Here is a 17,261-nt window from a genome sequence, read left to right as displayed (position 1 = left end):
GGTGCCTAAAAAGTGTTTTCTGCCCAATGGGTAGATATTTGAGGAAACATTTCTTGCTCTAAGAGGATGCATCAAATTAAAAACAAAATAGTTAACAAACGCTATATGCTTCAAAACTACCTTGCACTCTGCCTCCCGGAACATATTCCAAAGATAAGTTATATATAATGAAAATAGTGCTTGAAATATTACTTATTTACTCTTAAGACTTCCAAGTTTGCTTTGGAATATCACTTTTATTAAAAATAAACATGACGCATCGTGATCTATGCAGGGTGTTAGCTCTTCAGTATCAGCAATTCTGAGAGGCAGCAGAGTAGAGGACTTACAGGAAGCAAGGTGTGACTTCAGACAAAACTAGACTAATATTGGGTGGTCTTAGGAAAACTGTTTATATCTTTTTGCCTGAAAGATTGCTAAAACACCATCCCTCCTGCACGCCGTCCCCTCCCTCTGGACTCTGGTAACTCAGGACTTTGCCCTTCCTGGAAGAGGCACTGTGCCTTCTCCCTCCGCGAGATGACGGAGTGCTGGGATGGGGAACGTGACATCAGGAAGCCTTGTCACCTGCTGCACATGATGATCTGGGTCTCCCCGAAGGGAAACTGTCTGGCCATCCTCACCTACCATGACGTGGGGTTCAATCACAAGCTGTGCTCCAACACCTTCTTCAACTTTGAGGACACGCAGGCGACCACTAAGCACTTTGCGGTGTGTGACACGGATGCCCCTGGGCAGTGGGTGGGGGCATCGCAGTTTCGCCAGGAGTACCAGCTCCCCTCCATGGAGCAGCTGGCTGCCATGCTCCCCAGCATGGTGTAGCAAGTCCGTGACTGGCATTGCAGTGAGATCCAGAGCCTACGTGCTGGCCAAGTTTGCACTCTCCTTCCCCTACCTGGTCAAAGGGCTGGTACTGATGAACACTGACCCCGACGACAACAGCTGTCCAGCCTGACCGGCACTTTACCTGCCACGTGCTATCCCACCTTTCAAGCCGGGAGGAGCTGATGAACAACACAGTGCTGGTGCAGAGCTACTGGCAACAGTTTGGGAAGCATGGTGAGCCATACCAACCTGCAGCTCTTCTGGAACATGTACAACGCCCGCAGAGACCTGGACTTTAACGGACCTAGAACAGGACGCAGTGCTAAGACCCTCTGCTGTCTGAAGATGCTGGTGGTTGGGGATAATGAGCCTGCTGAGGATGGGACGGTGGAGTCCAGCTGCAAACTGGATTCAACCACCACGACCTTCCTGAATGGGGCAGATTCCAGAGGGCTCCCCACCATCACACACCCAGGGAAGCTGAGTGAGGCCTTCAAATACTTCCTGCCAGGCGTGGGCTCCATGCCCTTGGCCAGCAGGACCAGGCTCGCCTGCTCTTGTACTGTGTCTCTTACCAGTGCCAGCTCAGCGGAAGGCAGCCACTCACCCACAGGCCTGCACCGACTCAGGCTGGGCTTGCTCAGTCACAGCATGGAGTTATCTGTTGAAGGCCTTGGCCCAGCAAAGATGCCCGCCTGCCCCTGCCTTCATCAACATCCCACTGCATCCTCATGCCAGCTTGTTTTGCCTTTAGTATATTTTTGTGAGGCCGAGGGGAGAAAACAGGTTTACTTCTCTTTTGATAAAGAGCTGAGGGGATTCATCCTAGATGCTGTAGCAGAACAGTCCCCAGATGGTTTAAGGGGCTTACTCCTCCCCAAATTATTCACCTTGTTAACTCGGCTGAGTTAGACCCCCACAGTCAGGGCCAGGGGCAGGGAGGAAGGGGATTTGCTGATGAAAGAGTTCCAGTCCTTCTCTCGGCAGGATCCAGGGTAATATCCTGGATTGAAGAAGACATGGCTGACCCCCTTGGGCAGGCAGGTTTGAAGATGGGTTGGCGTTTTGAGGTGGTGTGCTGGGACAGCAGAAGCACGGGGTCCGGCTCAGGCACAGGGGTGACAACCAGGAAACAGCAGTAGGAAGCACTAAGGGGCAGGGGCCCTGGAGATCTGCAGGCCCCCTTTTTCTGCATCTCCTCCACCAAGCATGTCCATTTCTATCTTGTAGCACATGTGATAATCATCTGAACAGCGTCTCCCACAGACACTCCGAGGAGGCAGCAGTTTTCCTGGTGTTCTCTCGGCTGTCATGGTGATATAGGGTCAGGCAGACAGGGGCTGAATAGGATTTCTCTGACCAAGGAAGACAGAACACAGGAGGACCTTAAGGGCAGGAACCCCAGAGACTGTCTCTTCCAGCCCATATACTCCACCACCTCCTGGCCCTGTCCCATGTCTGAGCCAAGGCCCTGAGGTAGAAAGTTTGCCTGATCCTCTATCTCCATAGGAGCCTGACTTGGGGGCTGAGGTTAAATGCTAGGACAGCCCATGAGGGTTGGACACACCTGTGAGAACTTCATTGTGTCTCCCTTTGGGAGCCAGTATGTGGCTTGAGGCAGCAGTGGCTGAGAGTCCCAGTTTTGGACCCCAGGTTCCCTGGAGGACAGTCCGATCAGCAGCAGTGTGTCCAAGGCCATCAGAAACATGGTGAGAGTTGATAGAGTTCTGGACAAGCTATGACAACATTTTACGTGGGCATCACTAAGAAAGAAGAGAATTTTATTTGGAGATAATATGATCCAAGGTAGTGAGACTTCTGCAGGCCCACATCTATATCTCAGGACCATTGGAGTGGCTTGGGCTGCAGCTTGTTGGATCCTGGGATGGGAAGTGAAGGTTCCTCAAGTGAACAAGGGCCAGGCAGAGAAGAAAGGCTCTCCACGTACCTGGTCTCCTCCTTTTACCAGAAGCCCAGGACTATGCCATATACTTCCTACCCAGCCACACTATCGGGAAGAATCTCCTGGCCCAAAAACCAGAGCCGTTTGTCTTAGAGCCTAAGTCAATGGCCACAAACTGTAAAACAAGTAAAGGAAGGGAGAGAACAATGAAAACTCCCGGTTGGTGTAGGAAGCAGCTGTGTATGGGGTGCTCTGAGGCTGAGAGGACACTTGCAGCCACATTTCCTCTGCAAATATCACCCCCTTCTAGAATCTTCACCCATTACTAGGCTGGTCCAGAGCCTGGCAGAGTATTAGTCTGTCCCCAGTTCTATTCATTCACATGCTTCCTTTGAATATTCAATGTGACTGTTGCAAAGCTGGTAGAATTAGTCCCTCTTCCTATAGACAGTGCTGCAAATCTTGATTTATCCCCTGTGTTCTTTCAGATGAGATATCTGTGAATATCTATACATTATTTATATATAAATATATAAATATATATAAATATATAAACATATTATAAATATATATATATATATATATATATATATATATATATATACATATAAATATATATAAATATCCTCCTGTGTGTGGTTTTCCATCAGAGATTGTTTCTCTGGTCAAAGTGAACTTTTAATGGAGTTTATTATCTTCCTCTCTATACAAAGGGAAGAACCTAATTTTGTGTATTCTAGTGGCTGAATACATGAAACTCTGAGATGACAAAATGTAAAACAAATAAAAACCCTTGTCAAAGTAAAAAATTAAAAAAAAATATATTGCTATTGCTAAATATATTTAATATGTAATACTTTTAAAATATTATAAACTTTTATAAAATTTATAAAATATTTAATATTTAATATGTAGCAATATATAAAAATATATTGCTATATTGCTAAAAGGGGTTTAAAAATACTGAGTCTCATATCTCATTCAGTTTCACAATAAATTATTATCATTATTTATAATATGTTACATATAATTTTAAAGAACTTTCCACAATTAGAGGATCAAAAAATACTTGTTGGCAATTTATCAATTGTATTAGCTTTCTATTGCTGCTCTAACAAATTACCACAAACTCAAAGCTTAAACCAGCACAAATTTGCCATTTTCCAGTGTTGTAGGTTAGAAGTTCAATCCAGATCTCACTGGGCTAAAATGTTGGCAGAGCTATGTTCCTTTCTGGAGTATCCAGGGGAGAGAATTTTCCAGCTACCAGAGGGTGCCCACATTTCTTTGTTCATGGCTCCTTCCTCCATCTTCAAAGCAGAAATACTGCTTCAAACAGTAATTACTTCAAAAACAGTAATACTACATCTGTCTGATCCTTCTTCCTTCATCATATCTCCCTCAGATGCTGAACTCAGCTGGGAAGTTTCCATCAATATTAAGGACCCATGTGATTAGACTGGACTCACGTCAACAATACGAGGTTACCCTCACATCTCAAGGTTCATACTTTCAATCACCTCTGCAAAGTCCTTTTTGCCATGGAAGGTGACATATTCACATGTTTTGGGGATTAGGGCATAGACATGTTTGAAGGACCATTTTTCTGCCTACCTCATTGATGTTAAAGACATAATGCTGAGATGCCTTGAAACTGTGTTTTCTTTCCATGAAGATCCCAACACAGTGCATGAGAGTTGTAAACTACTATTCTGTATATTGACTATATCCCATGTGATTCATCTATGGGAGGAAAAATGATGGTGGAATATAATCAATTGGCCAAGTAGGAAGCCAGCTACTTTAGGCATCTTTAATCAGAAAGGCACTGCAATTAGCTTCCCACTGGGCACAATCATAACTGACTCTCAGTATATTTCAGACTGACGACAATATCTATAATGTGTTCTTCATCTGATGCTTCTATCCATAAACCTCCATAAACCTTGCAAATACCAGCAGTCTCATTTTCCATAGCCTCCAAAATACTAATTTCACCATACCAATGCTCATGTCAAAAACACCGAACATTCACAAACTTTCAACAAGACAAAGAGTTTTAGCTTTCAATTAGCTTCGCATCCACTAAACGGGAATGCATCCTTAGAAGCTGGAAAAAAAATGGGGCTCCTGGGTGGCTCAGTTGGTTGAGCGTCCAACTTCAGCTTAGGTCATGATCTCACAGTCCCTGAGTTTGAGCCCCGCGCTGGGCTCTGTGCTGACAGCTCAGAGCCTGGAGCCTGCTTCGGATTCTGTGTCTCCCTCTCTCTCTGCCCCTCCCCCGCTCATGCTCTGTCTCTCTCTCTCTCTCTGTCAAAAATAAACAAACATTAAAAAAACAAATTAAAAAGCTGGAAAAAAAATAATTTAATTCAACAATTAAAAAAATGATAAAGTTTCTCGGTGTATTCTTTTGCTAGGGCTGCTGTAACAAAATACCACAAACTGGGTGACTTGGAACAATAGAAATGTCTTATCTCACGGTTTCGGAGCCTCAAAGTCTGAGATCAAAGTGTCAGTAGGGTTGATTCCTTCTGGGGGCTATAAGAAAAAATCTGTTCTGTGCCTCACATCTAATTTCTGGTGGTTTTGTCATCAGTCTTTGGTTAGAAGCAAATTGGGGTATCACCCCAATCTCTGCCTTTATCTTCACTTAACATTCTCTCTCTTCTGCACGTCTGTCTCTAAATTTCCCTTTTTGGTGTCCTACAAGGACACCAGATAACCTCATGTTAACTTCCTTACTTCTGTAAAGATCTTATATCCAAATAAGATAACATTTAAGATATTGGGAGTTAGGATTTGAACTTCTGAATTTGGGGAACACACAATTCAACTCATAACACTCAGTGTTAGGTATTGACTTGCATATATATATATATATAGATGCCTCTTGGCAACATTACTTTGTGTTTCACAGTGGCTCAGACATAGAAGTAAAATTTCATTCTGTGGATTGACATCCCCACATGGCAAAATGGTCATACAAAACATGATTTAGGAAAAATAATAATATGAAGCCACAATAATTCAGGCCCAGAATTTTATTTTGTGCTATTAGTACTCAAGCACTTAAAAATTGCAAAATTCCTATTAAGAACGTTGTGCAGTGGGTCACTTCACTTGTGCCACTTAGAACTGATCAAAAGCTACTGCCTCCTGCCTGGTTCGCTGCAAATAAAATCTGAATACACAGTGCACAGTGTGGCTTAACTTATGATAGCAGTCAGCACCAACTAAATCATATTTTTCCTGTCTCAGGCAATAAACAAAAGCACAAGTCAAATAGCAGTGAAACTAGAAAATACTACTATTTTAAGTTATTGACAGCAAAATTTCTTATCACTTCCCTGCCAAGGTTGAAGAACAAAGCCACTGACACACAAAGAAGTTCGAATATGTCTATCCATGAAGATGATAAGAATGCCTTAAGGTCAGATTCTTATCTAAAATAGTTGTTGTTGTTGTTGTTGTTGTTGTTGTTGTTGTTGTTTTGTCTGCTAAGGAACAGTTAAGAAAAAAAAAAAAAACTAGTCTGCCACGCACTATATAAACCTCAAAACAGTCTTAAGTATCATTTAGATATTCATTTAGACATCCAAAGATGTATCACATGCCAGACATTCTTCTATGTTACATATCTAATAATAAAAGATAATCCCCATTGATAAAAAAATTAGTCTTTTTATTTCATTTTTATATTATGATTATTATTTTTAGACGGAGAGCACACAAGCAAGGGAGGGAGAGGGGGAGAATCAAGTAGGCTCCATGATCAGTACAGAGCCCAAAGCGAGGCTCGATCCCAAGACTGTGAGACTGTGAGTCGGAGGCTCAACTAACCGAGCCATCCAGATGCCCCAGCAAAAAAACTTAGTCTTTTTAATTATTCTAAATTACATTACTTTTTTCCAGTTTCTAGTAATATACTCCCACCAACAGATTAGATTTTTTTCTGCAGGTGCTTAATGGTTTTTTTTTTGGGGGGGGGGGTATACTTCTTATAGTCTACATTTTGATTCTTTATTATAAACATTAAAATATATTTCTTCTTAATTTAAAACATTTTAGTTTTTAAATTGACTACTTTAATACGGGCTGGCTTAAATATTAATATTTTTATAGAAGGAGTGTATTCTACAGAACAGTGATTCTAAGTATGATTAATAGACCCCTAAGTCAACATTAGGAAGGAAAGCATAATCTAGTGAACCAATATTTTCCAAATTACCAATGTATGGTAATAAAAAAAGTCTTGCATGGGTAAAAGACTGTCCTCAGTTCAAGAACGACTAATGGATTTCAATGTAACAGAGTATAATTTACTAATACATTTCCAAATACATTTTGTAACTTACCTTTCAGAAACTACCACCTCCCAAATTTTGTAAAGAATCAAATGTCCACAGCTATCTGAAAAGCCTTTAAAATACTGTACTGCTTTTTGCAACTACATATCTACATGAAGCCAGACTTACTTCAGATACTACAACCAAAACAATACATTGCAAGAGACTGAATATAAACAATATGGGAACTTATCTGTCTTCTAGGTGGCCAAATATAGAAGAGATTTGCAAAAATATAAAACAATGCCTTTTATGCAACAGTTGTTTTTCATTAAAAGTGCTACATTAATATTTAATGGGCTTAAGGGCCCCAGGGTGGCTCTGTGAGTTAAGCATCTGACTTTGGCTCAGGTCATGATCTCACAGTTCATGAGTTTGAGCCCCGCATTAGGCTCTGTGCTGACAGCTCAGCCTGTAGCTTGCTTCAGATTCTATGTCTCCCTCTCTCTGCCCCTCCCCTGTTCCTGCTTCGTCTCTGTGTCTGTCTCTGTCTCTCTCTTTCTCAAAAATGAATAAACATTTTTTTTTAAATAATGGGCTTAGCATTTATTTTTAATTAATAAATACATGAAAGTTTCCCATTTAATTTCTAATACAGTAAATATTGATAGATACAACCCATATGAAACAAAACCTCTCTGGGGCCCACAGTAAGTATAATGGGGTCCAGAAACCCAAACGTTTAAGAATCACTGCACTGATATATATTCATTAGTGCACTGCAATCAACAATGCAATAAAAAAAACGATGCAAACATTGCCTGCCTGGGCTCCTCCATGCCAGGCCCAGAGTGCGGATGATCCCCCTGGAGCCACGGGAACAGGTGACAGATTCTGGGGTTCCCAGAATGTAATGCCATTAAATATTGTCATATATACTTTATTTCTGTTTCCCTACTCACCAAGCAACCTTCTGATAATATGATTTCCTAGCTTTTCTGCAGGAACGTGTTACACTGAGAATTTTATTTCCTTAGAAGTCATATTTTTCATTATAAATAAATAAACAGATTCTGATTTTAGCCACTACAGCTATTCCAACCACTCATAATAGGACTTTGGTCACTTCTGCCCAAACACTAGGCTCTGACATCCTTTCCCATCAGTGGAATTTAGTACAGGTCATTCTGGTTTGCTTAAACAGATTTCCCTAATCTCACATCATGATATTTGCCCTATGTAGTCCAGAAGGCCCTGGAACACCTTTGCAAATGTTTCCACTCCACACGGAATTACAAGGAGTCTCAGAAAGGGGCAGGCAGCCCGCAGGCCCCAAAATTCTTTATGCTTATACCCAGAACTAAGCTGGTGAACGCCTTAAGAAAATCTGTTTTAAGAGAACTTTCTCTCTCTGTGAAGAACAGAACCTGAAGTTTTTAATTTCTGAGAGGAAAAAAAAATTAAGCTTTGTCTCACCAATAATCAGGCACGTGTTTTTATACATCATAGTTCAATGATTTAACTGCAATTGACAGCATTCAGGTGTGCTGATTCATCAAGGTGGAGAAACAAGAATTTCAGAGCATACAAATTCACCAAAATGGCACCTAATTCTGAAGATGTCCTAATCCACACAGGCAAAAACAACAAACAACCAAAACCCACCACCTTTGTAGAGACTAGTGAATTCACCAAAGTATACTGTGCTAGATTGTTTTATTAGACACTTCTGCGACTTCCCAATGAAGGAAATGGTAGTAAGTCTTTATTAACATGGCTAAAGGAGTTTCCATTCCTGATCTCTTTGTGATTTTTCTTTTTGTAATCTCCTGCTGTTTTTTAATATTCTACTCTGTAATGCCATAATGCCCAACACTCTACTTTGGGATTGCAGCTTTCGGGAAAAATGGTAGAAAATCTTTAGTCTTGTCTATGCACTTGAAAAATGATTTTATTTTATGACAATTTTGCACTCTACTGTGAAAACTTTCCACTTTCCCCTATAAATTATAAAAACCCTTGTAGCCTCCTCTGCTTTTAACAAGAAATGGCAGAGTCAGGCTGCTGATCTCAGTGTCCTGCCCTCAGCTACGTCTCACTTCTTTGTCACAGGATTCGCTACTTGTTTGCTATAGAAGGCTTATAGTAAATTCCATTTAAAAGAATGCACTGCTTTTTAATGCTGTTTTAATTGAAAATAAACACCCGACTGAATAAAAATAAGGACATCTGGGTATTTCTTCCAATATCATTAACTCCCCTATTCCTCAGGTGGCATTCCAAGACTATTCACTTTTACCATTTATATGCCCAATATTTATCTTCCTAGAATATTGTATTTATTGTTACATCTTCTGGGACTTGATGATTTATTAATTCTTGGCATCATTCAATCTTTCATTCAATATCACATGAATCTAAGTGTTGTGGCGGACTCTGAGGATACAATGATGAATAGTCATTATCCTTGTTCACCAAAAATCTTAAGTTCTAACAGGGGAGGGTGACCAATAATATAAAACAAAATATAACATAACATAACATAACATAACATAACATAACATAACATAACATAACATAATATGGTTAGTTTATACAAAATGCTAGGAAAGAATTGACAAGAAATGATTAATTATTCCTGGAAGGTTAACAAGGGAATGCTTCCTAGAGAAGAGAGTAATTAATCTGTATGTTTAATGAATGACAAATAGAAGAACTTCACTGAGGAAATGGGAGAATGGTGGGATACTTGGGGGTGCACAAACTCACAGAGCAGTGCCGTGTACATGTACTTGGGACTTAAGAGGAATGCAGGTTGCCTTCAGGGTTACATATATCACAGAAATGAAAGGCGTGAAGAAGTGAAATTAGAACGCAGGCAACTGTGAATGCCATCCTAAGCAATATGTTTTGTTGTTGTCGTTGTTGTTTTTTTTTTTTTTTTTGTCATATAGGCATACATTTGGTTTTGTATTTTAGAAATGGGAGTCTGACAGGAATATGGACAATTGGTTATAGTGGAGAGAATATGAGGAACATGAGTCAGTTTGATAAGGAAATAAAAATGCAATGTTACAGGAGAGAAATTCAAAAGAAATCTTCTGAATTAAATTTTAGTGTTAAAAGAAATTTGGGAATACCAACCATCTAAGGATTAACACAGATAACTCTTTCCCTCTGATATGTTTTCTATTCTCTTTCTAGTTCTTAGTACATCAAGAACCTATAGAGGTTTTTTAAATAATTTTCCCTTAAAATTCACATTTTATCTACCTTTGTATAGTCAAAACATGTCTCAATCATGAGCCCCATTAGATGATGGTGATGGTAATAATAATACAATGACCGAGAAAAAGTACTTGTGCATGAGAATTTTTAACTATGAATTCACTCTTGTCTCAGGAGTTAAAATTTATATTTATAAAATTCACATATATTAAATTAGATTAACCTTGTCCAGGCTTGGTAGAATCTTCCATCTGGCAGAAGCAAATAAAAATTTCTCTTAAGAAAGCATTTTAGGGGCGCCTGGGTGGCGCAGTCGGTTAATCGTCCGACTTCAGCCAGGTCACGATCTCGCGGTCCGTGAGTTCGAGCCCCGCGTCAGGCTCTGGGCTGATGGCTCAGAGCCTGGAGCCTGTTTCCGATTCTGTGTCTCCCTCTCTCTCTGCCCCTCCCCCGTTCATGCTCTGTCTCTCTCTGTCCCAAAAATAAATAAACGTTGAAAAAAAAATTTTTTTTAAAAAGCATTTTAACTGTACCAGAATTAAAATTTTTAAAAATCTTCAATTTTTCCCACCCTGTGGGGTCCTACAGACCAAGTACATCTAAATAAATATATGTTAAATGCCAAGAACTACTTAAAACTAAAAACATCAATTGAACAATAATGATAGCAATTTTTTTTAATTAGAATCTCTGACAAGTTCAGTTATTAGACTTATCACATGTAGAATATAAAACATCTGTGTATAAAGCTTTAAAGATATATAAACACACTTGGTAACAATATGCAAGGAACAGCAGACAAATTTTAAAATGAACCAAAGAAAATTTCAGGAAGAAGAAATAGGAATATTGAAATAAAAACTCCATGGATGAAATAAATATCATGTGAGACATATTAGACTTATGTTAGACACGTATTTCTGAAGAAATGGCGATTTGGAAAACATGTATTTAAAAGTAATCTGGAATGCAGCACAGACAGAGAAGAAAGTAATATGGAAAATGCATGTGAATGTACGAGAAGTGGAGTTTGAAATAAGAATACCATAAGCTGAACATAAGCTTTTGTTCTCCGGCATGGGAGAACAAAGAGAAAGGAGAATGAAGATGTTTAACACAAGTCAATAATTCTCCAAAATTTATGAACGATGGGAATCATGATACTCAAGAATTACAGTGTATTCTGAGAGAGAGAGTGAGAGAGAGAGAGAGGTAAGCAGCGAAAGGGAGAAGGCAGTGGGAGGGAGAGTAAGGGAAAGAGATGGAAGGAGAGAAAGAAGGAACCGAAAAAGGAGAAAAAATTTAAAGACCCTGATAGTTGGTTTAGCTTGGGAAACACACCTTAATCTGTTAAATTGGATCTTGTACATGCTTTGTTTTAATGTAGATCTTAATGATTGCTTTTACACATCAAAGTCTATTTTCTAGTCTACATTCAGATTTTTTTTCCAATTCAGTAGAAAAGGATTACATAATGGGCTTAAATAGAAAATCTATGCTGGACTGGAAGCATCAACATTGCAAATGTATGTCAACATGAGCAGGTTCCTAATTTTCTGAGCCTAAGATTCCTTCAACTGTAATTGCTTTTGGCATAAAATGCAGAAAGGCAGAAGCACATCTTAGTTTAGCTGTGTTTTTGGCATGAATAGTTGAACTGTTGATAGCATAGGGACTTTTTTGTAGGATTTTAGAGTCAGTTTGCTTAGAAATATGCATATGTCTAATTTAATACGTTCCCTGAGACTAAAAGAGAATATCCCCTGTGTATGTGTCCAGATACTAAAAGACAGAAAGTACAGAATTTAAGAAGACTCGAACTCTTCCTACCAAGATCCTATTCACATGGAGTTTTCCAGAGTTCCAGAATGAGTACATTTTTCACAGATACTGGAAATGAAGGAGAACTGAATGGGGTAGTGGGATGAATAAACTCAGTATCGGAAACATGCAGTTAGTTTTATATAGAGGTTACTAATTAAATTGTTCTAAATAAGAAATGTTTTAGCCTTTTCTCTTCATCTTCCTCTTCTCTTTCCTTCCCTGGAAATTCAGTTCTAAAGCCATTAAGTGGACAAAGCAAAGCAGGCTTTCAAGCAAGTGGGGCTGGGGAGTACAAGTTACTGTTGTGTGTTACAGTCTGAATGGTGTAGTGAGGCTGCCTGGCCAAGGGGGATCAGAGCCTGAGCAGAGAGAAGGCATCCACATATGGGAGAGGCCAGCACAGGGTGTGAGAACCCAAGTTAGTTGAGGAAGACACACGTGAGAGAGTATGATTCACATAGCGTCAGAGCCTGACTGGGGTGAGAAGGGCATCCGTAGCAACCTGCGCAGGATGCCACAGTGCGAGTGGAAAGGAAGGGCCATTTCTTCAGGGGAGACAGGAGGCTCTATAACATCAACACCTGAGCAGAGTCCGGAATGCATCCACGTCGAGGGTGGGGGACAGTATGGCCTCAGGAATCATAACCCAAGCAGGGTGAGGAGGCTGTTCACACAGAGCCACCACCTGGCCTGAGATGTCAATGCCCCATGGCAGGGGTGGGTGTCAGCCAGCCCACCGCAGGAGGTTAATGTCCAAGCAAGTAAGATGAGTGAAGTAAGATGGCCCCATGAAAAGAGGATGTGATGCAGGTTTTTAGAGCCCGAGCATTCATCTGACGAAGGTGTAGAGCCCAGCACAGAGCGGCAGGGCCTGAGAAGGGAAAGGGCAGCTTTCACGCAGAGGATACGACCCCACATAGGCTACTGGAGGCCAAGCTAGGTAAGGAGCGGGTCTGCATGGGGGAAGCACAGCATGGAGAGTCAGAGCCCTAGTGAGAGGGCACCAGCTTGGGGGAGGGCGTGGCTCTAGGGAGGGGAGACTGGTTGCATGATGAAAGAATGATCAAATTATTCATATGTTAAATGTAATGGAAACCAAGTTCATCACTGTCAGAGAAGGGAGTTAAAAAAAAAGGAGTGGGGGGAAAGAAAAGGAAGAAAACTAGAACGAGCCCTGTTTGATTGGAGTGGTATTGGAAATATCAAAGTGAATTCAATGTTTTTGATGGACAGAGACAGAAAAATGAATCTAAGTATAAAGGCATTTATGGCATGTGCATATGTGTGCCTGGTATTATGTATCTGCTTTATATTGACACCTATGTATGTACCCCCCAGAGGGGATGTAGGGGAAGCAAAACCTCAATAACAATGAGCACACTGGTGCTGAATGTTGGATTCCAAACATGATTCCCCATGAAAAGGAAGAAGGGCTCCTCAGAGAAATGCTTGATTCTAGGGCTGAGGTTCAGAAGATACAAGGTGAGCCAGGAATACCCGTTTGCATCAAAAAGCAAGAAAGGGCTCAATGAAAAGATGGCTGGTACATGTTAAAAGGAAACAAAGGACATGGCTTGAAAGGACTCCCCCCGGTCATATCAGGGACAATTTAAACATCAAAAATAAATCCTGATAGGAACAGATCAAAACCCACTGTATAAAATAGGAAATCATAAACGCACAGTAAGATTGTTAGTTACTTAATGAGTTAATTGTCTAATGAATATAACATTTACACAGACTGAAAGTAAGTGCCCACAAAATCCATAATAATTACAAAGGGGAAATGCTAACTTTACATTGGGTAAGCCTGACGTATACCATCTTAATCCAGTGACTGAACTGAACATCGTCTATAATGAGACAAATCCAAATGTGTTCCACCTTAATGCAGACGAGAAAAGCACATCATTTTTATGATTATTCCAGACAGAAATGAATAACCAGAATCTAATTATAAGGAAATATCAAACCCAAACGAGGGCACATTCTATGAAAATCTTAAACGTGCCAATATAAGGAAAGTCAAGGAAAGACAAAGCAATATTTCCAGACAGAGATATGAACACTAAATGTAAAGTGACTTGGAGCTATGTCCGTTGGCCATAAAGTACAATATTGAGACTATCAGTGTACGTGGTATGAGTCTGCTTAGATGGTAAGAGTGTATCGATATTGATATCTTAGTTTTGGTAGTTGTAAAGTAATTATAAAAGAGAATGCCCTTTGTAGTAAAGTATTTTTGACAGGTGATGGACATCAAGTTAAGAAGTCAAGTGATATACCTAAACTTGACGTTCATTAATCTTTTTTATTTTTTTCCGTACTGACGATTTCTATCCATACACAGAAGATTTGGAATATGTATTCATGTCTGTTTTGCAGTGATGAGATTTATTGAAAAATCCAAAATGGAGCTACATTCAATAAAAACTCCGCCTCTTTCTGCTCCAGATCTCCCTGATGCATCCATTCACAATGAGTCCCCTGAGGTCACATTGTTCATTTCAGTGGAGCATGTGGATAAGGTTTTCCTAGGCAAGGTGTGCTTGAGTTCTTCTCCACATTGATTTTGTATTACAAAACAAGATTCTTCTAAAACCTTACTTTGGAAGAGATTCAGGAGCCTACTCAATAGGATAAAAATATATCTTTAGATATCTATATATATCTCCCTGATCTCCTTTCTTATGAATCTGTCAGGAGGTAAAACTGTTGCTAAAGGAACTGAGGGAAATAGTTATAGTCACATAATAAGAATATATGATAGTGTAATATTTATAAAATAATAAAAAGTGAAAAATCCTGTCCACTCCATAGTATATTGCTCCACAAAACCCGAAGCAGCCAGATATAAAACTGTACGTGATAACATGGATTGTTCCTTAATCTAGTTATCTGTGATCTTAAGAACAAAATATAGCAAAAGTTCCAAAAGAGAGTAATAAAAATGTCAAGAAATCTAGAAACAATATATCCACTCATTCAATATAATATTGAGAAGAGTTGGAGAACTCAAGACCTTAGAGATTACTTATTCGAACATAGCAGCAATCTTCAAATATATGAAGCAGTATCGACTAGTAAGTGGAAATTATAGAAAGACATATTTCCAGTGAGTTAAAAAGAAAATCAAACCTTGAAATGTTCCAAAATGTAAGATGCTACCTAGGTACGTGACTAGTTCACTAGGATATTCAGAACACAGAAATTGTTTGATAAAAGGGATAGAATAACAGTCTGGTCACAGAGATCCTTGACATGTAAGTTCACTTCCAATCTTATAATTCTATTATTTTATATATGTAAAACTATCAGAAATAAGCTAGTAACTCCAAAGCTCATATATCAATGTGACCTTAGAGATTTATATATCACAAGTTTCATTGCTAAAGGTTATCATACAAACGTGGGCATTTTTTTTTTCTAAAAATAATTTCTCTCCCAAAGACAAGCTATGGCCAAACTTCATAAATCCCCTGAAATAGGTTTATAAGTGATAAACTCAATAGGAATTATATACTGGAGGGCAGACATTGATCTAAAGGAAATATGTTGTCTTTTGATACATTGTGTTCAATAGTGGTTCCACCGCTGAGTAATATTCATTGTCCCGCAGCTAGCCAATTTTGTATTGTAGTGACATGAGAAAAACTGTATTTTTTCAATACCTTTTTATTGTAGAAGGATGTGTTTGTTTCCTTAATCATCATTTAGAAAGTGACATTCAAGGATAGGCATGTGAGGGAAATCAAAGCAAGACAAATTGCATTACATCTTCAAATCAGGCTTTGGAGTTAAAAGAACAGGTAAGCAGGTGTCTTTATGCAACTTGCATTAAACCACTACTTTATTCGGTGGAGTATTATCTGGGATGTATATAATTTATTCTTAGTACACGCAGCTAGCCAAATCATGTTAAAAGTCTGTGAACCTATGACCAAAAAAAAATATGTACCATCAAAAATCAAATTATTTCTTTTTTTAACATTTTACTGACATAACACTTTATATCTGTATATATGGAAACATATGAATGATTAGATGAGTTTATCTCTTATCTCTTTGCATCTGCATATACACATACTTAACATGGGCTTAACATTTCTTCAGACAGAATTAAAGTATTTTTATCTATCCATCCATTCGTCATAAATTCAGCCATAAATAAGGAAAATGCCTTAGCCAAGAATGTATGGTTGGGTTGGAAATATAGTTTATGAATTTAAGAATATATTAAATATATATTATTAAAAATATATATTATTCATTAAATATATATGTATGCATACATACGGATGTGTGTGTGTGTGTATATATATATATGTGTGTGTGTGTGTGTGTATATATATATATATATATATATATATATATAAATGAAGTTGAAAAAAAGATGAAAAAGAAGTAAATCTGATCCAAATCTAGAATAATAACTTACAATGGTGAAGGTTCATGACAGCGGGTACCCATATAATGGATCATCATCAAGAAGCTGACTAGTCTTCACCATATATGAGCCATATCAGAGACTCTTAGTTCCTGGCAAATTGGATACTCAACAATGCTGAACACCAAATCAGAAATGCTTGTTATTTTAACAAGGCATAACTTCAAGTCCTTATTTCTCATTAGGCCATTAAATAAGTATCGGTTCTACAAAACAAAGAATATGGATCATCTCTGCAGAATGGATCATCTTGTCCACTTGATTTAAGACACTTTATAGAGGTAACGTTTTTGGTAAATATTCACATGGGATATCAAAATTTCCAATTCTGAGTCTACTCCAAAATGCCCATCCCTATAATTCCTTTTGAAATTTCTTTCCCAATTTATTAATTCCAAGGCCTTTATAATCTGGCATAAGAATTTGCATTCCCCATATAAGAACCATTTGCTTCCGAGTTCATAAAATCCTGATCTCATATATATCACTTAATATTGAAATGCTGAAAAGAACATTTCTATTTTTCAATGGATAGACACAACAACTAATTCAAGATGGACATTTTGTCATACGTGGACACCTTGGGGTGCTTGTTCACTTGTGGACTAGTGGCCAGGCATTTGATCTTTATCAGAACCCTCTAGAATAAGGAGTTTTCTCAAAATGAATCTATTGAAGAAGGTACAGCCTTTCTTGAAATCACAGGAGACTCCTCAGTAAATCTATTTACCATAGGTCCCAAGTA

General features: G+C 38.9%; 1 pseudogene; it reads left to right on the top strand.

Annotated features, from left to right (window-relative positions):
- The first annotated feature begins 403 nt into the window (after positions 1–403).
- Positions 404–1,737, top strand: LOC101086083 (annotated as a pseudogene).
- Positions 1,738–17,261: the final 15,524 nt, after the last annotated feature.

This window comes from Felis catus, chromosome C2, assembly GCF_018350175.1.
Source record: "Felis catus isolate Fca126 chromosome C2, F.catus_Fca126_mat1.0, whole genome shotgun sequence".
NCBI lineage: Eukaryota > Metazoa > Chordata > Mammalia > Carnivora > Felidae > Felis > Felis catus.
The sequence above is the reverse complement of the archived record's forward strand: the minus strand, read 5'-3'. Positions and strand labels throughout refer to the sequence as shown.